Raw genomic sequence first — 3,711 nt, 5'->3', positions numbered from 1 at the left:
ACCTCTATCCTACTGCAACTGCTTAACCCCACCGAGTGGCTGAGAGTGGAAATGGCAGCACCCTTCATTGGGTAGGCCTTGCGTCACTGTCACATGGAGCACTGTCTGTCCTGTGGCTGCAGTGGGCATAGTGGAGCCCAGCCAGTCTATACAAGACCTTTAGAGCGAGGGGATTAAGTAAGGCAAGCTGGACAAAAAGTGGATGACTAAAATCCAGCAGCTTTTTCATCTTTATCTGTTTACTTCTTAGTCCTGAACAAGTTGTGCAGGTGTCCCCTCTGCCCCATTCCATCACACAGGAATTATAACCAGGATAGAGTTTTAATTTAGTTTGCTTTGTAGTTAATAGCCTCTCTTCACACCACTACCAGAGCTGGAAGCAGTAATCAGGAATAGCTGGGGGAAGCCCAATAGCAACAGCTGGTGAATAGACACTGAACCCATACTAGACAGCAGTACTTCCAGCTAGGGATGCAACTAGTGATGGAGGAAGTTTCGTAATCCTGCTGCTACAATCGGAGGTTCCAGTGGCAACAGGGCTGGAAGTGCTTGTTTCTCTCCCTGTGCCCTTGGCTTGCTGGGAAAGATCCTGTCCTGGTGATTAATTCATGCTTAGTTGCCCTCCAGACTGGACAACTGGAATGTGTTTGGGGGGAGCTGCCTTTGGAAAACAACTAGAACTACAGCAGGTTCAAAACACCCCTATTCTGGTTTTATAACTACATTGGCTGTACAGTTAGTTTCTGGGTCCGATTTTTATCTTTAAAGCCATAAATGGCCTTAAAAGATTACTTCCTCCTGTTGGAACCATCTGTACACTAATAAGTAGTCCTCTGAAGACTTGTTCCTTGTGCAGCACACAACTGAGTCTTTTGAGCTGCATCTGAGGCTTGACTGGCTTTCTTGTTACCCAATGGAAGTATAAAACCATCTTGCCTGTAGCAGCTTTTGGCTTGTTTAAAAGCAGGAAGAATGTAGAAATGTTTTTTCTTAGAATTGTTGCAGTGGCAATTTTGGGGGGTTTTTTTGTTCTGTTTTACAAATTAAGCAAGCTTCCTTGAAGCCTGAATTGATCACGGTAGCAAAGTATGCTTTAGTAACTAATTCTCCCCCTAGTTTCTCAAGCCCTCCATGCAAATTATAAGACATCGGGAACTATAGAACAGAGGAGCTTCACATCCATCTCTGTTGACGAGGGTGAAGAACTCTGTCTTTGTTGCAAGGTCAGATTCTGCAGGGGATTCCTTGCAACTGCGTGCAGCCCATAAGCTCTGCTCAATGCCCTTTTTCTCCATGGCAACTAACTCTGCTCTCAGAACATGCAAGCTGTGCAACCCATTCAACTATGGCTCTGGAAACAAAAGGAAAGCAGCTATTTTGTTTCAGGAAGATCAAGCTCTACTGAGATTCTAGCATGTACACAGAGAAACAGGTCAGTAAAGATAAGGCTTCAACTGGACAACAGCCCTTCAAGAACACTATGCCAGTTATGAACATAGGATTCAGGCCAGAACACCAGAAGAGAAGAACTCGCTTAGAGGAACACAATCAGGGATGAAATGGCAGGGTGTGTGTGTGTCATTACTTGCCTCAGTATTTGACATTCCCACCCAGTCCCACTTTCACTGACTCTCTGGATGGCACTGATTGTGTTTTATATGTTAACAAAGACTATTAGGCCTTCTAAGTGACCTACAAGTTCCACCAGGTCATAGAGAGCACTATTTCAAGGGTGCAGTGAGGTAGAGATCCTGGCAACTGGGCAAGCATTTTGTGGGATGAGACTAGATGGAATGGTTAATGTAAGCTAGCTACTGCAGAGCAAATGCACTTTCAGAAGAGATGGAAGCATCCCACAATTGTTTTTTATTCGTTTGTTATAATAAGCCATCGTGGAGAACTTTCAGGCTCAAGAGGAAGTGGAAAATATAAAAAACCAGCAGTTGATCCAATAAATATTGTTTTAATTGGGAGCTGCCTTTTTTTCCTTCTTCCCCAAAGCCTAATGGAGGCACAACAGGAATGCAAACCAGAAACCTTAAGGGTGGCAGGACAAAGGAGAGAATGTTTAGCATCCAGCCTAATGAAGAGCTCTGGAGAACTCAAACTGTTTTGTGATACTTGGACCTTCATATGGCTTGTTTCGAATTTTTATCTGGATAACCTCCATCTCTTTCCACATTCTTAGAATGCAGTGTGGTTAAAGACGCCCAACTCCAGCTACTGTCCTAAGAGACCAGGGAATGAGGCCTTGTCCCATCATTTGTTGATCACTTCCAGATTGCATCTCTGTTCTCTTCCCCTTAATAGGACAATTGTAGCAGCCTCTTCCCTGCTTGTTTTGCACCTAACTTTCCCAAGAGCTGGGGGGGGGGGGTGTATTCAGACAGTCCTGGAGTTCCCTGGAAAGATAAAGGATTCTTCAGAGCATTATCAGTAATGGGGAGGGGGGTTCTTCTTTGAAAGAGCTTTAATGCACTTGGCTTGTCCTTAGCTGTGTGAGGATCCAGAAGCCAGGCTAGAATCAACTGCCCGCCCCAGAACATGTCCAAGCCTGGCATATATATAAAGGACGGACTATATAGCAAATGAGTCAGTGTGGAGAGAGTTCTCTGCAAACAGGGTCACTCTGACAGTTCCCAGACCGCTGAAGACACATTTTGGCAGCAGGTTTGCTTAAGGCAGAACTGAAAGCGGAGGGTAAAGGTTAAAGTTTGAGGATTTTTATTGTAATCTTTTTGTACAAAGTAAGACAATGTAGATATATTTCTGAATCAAACACCTTTTCTTTTAAAACCCTGTCTCTTCACAGTATGAGTAAAGAATGCAGCCAGAACTGGAAATCCAATAACAGCGTTTACTCATTACTATATTAAAACCTGTTAGACAAGGTCTCTATAAAGTAGATTTTGTGAAGAATTTACTTCTTGGCACTGGTCCAGGGGGAAGGGGGAGGGAGAAAAGAAAGGAAAACTCCATTATCCCAAGCAAGCAGGGCTGGAGTCTGGCTTCAGGTGCCAAGGGGCAAAAAGAAACAGTATCTGCCTCCCTGCTGAGGAAACTTTCTAAGGATTGCTTAATGAGCTTGTGCACAGAGCTGTACTAATGCTGAGGGTGCAGATCCCACCTTAATATGCAGAATGCACTATACAGTGGTCAGCTGCCTCCTACCCTTTCGGGTTCATCCCTAGAGCTGTGTTCCCAAATGCTAAAAACAAAAGGGCAGTCAGACTGAGACACTGTTACAATAGCCAGATCTCATGCTTTCTAGCAAGCTTCACTGTTGCCCTCTGAACTCTGCTGGGCTAGAGTCCCAACTGCAGAGCAAATAGAAGTGCTTGGATCTGAAGGTTAGAAACATTCAAGATACAATTTAGGCAGAATGCATTTTTGAGAGCCCTGTCTCAGTCAGACAACAGGGTGAGGGGTTTTTTTTGCTACCCAGCAGCAGAACTACGCAAAAACAGGTAGGGAAAGAAAGCACTACCTCCCAGCTCTGATGGACCCGCCAAGGGAGTTCTTCCTGATCAGCAGCCAGGGCTTTGCCTCCCCATCCTGCACAGCCTCACAGGGAAGATGTCTGAACGACCTCAGTCGTATTGAGCAGCCAGACAAACCAGTTTGATTTGTTCACAGGCAAGACGATAATTTTTAGTGGTTGCCCCCCCCTAAACCTGCTCTCATTGTACTATCTGGGGGGAGGAAGAGAAG

The sequence above is a fragment of the Gekko japonicus genome, unplaced genomic scaffold (genome assembly GCF_001447785.1).
Source record: "Gekko japonicus isolate JY-2015 unplaced genomic scaffold, Gekko_japonicus_V1.1 scaffold33, whole genome shotgun sequence".
Taxonomy (NCBI): Eukaryota; Metazoa; Chordata; class Lepidosauria; order Squamata; family Gekkonidae; genus Gekko; species Gekko japonicus.
This window is presented reverse-complemented; position numbering follows the sequence as displayed.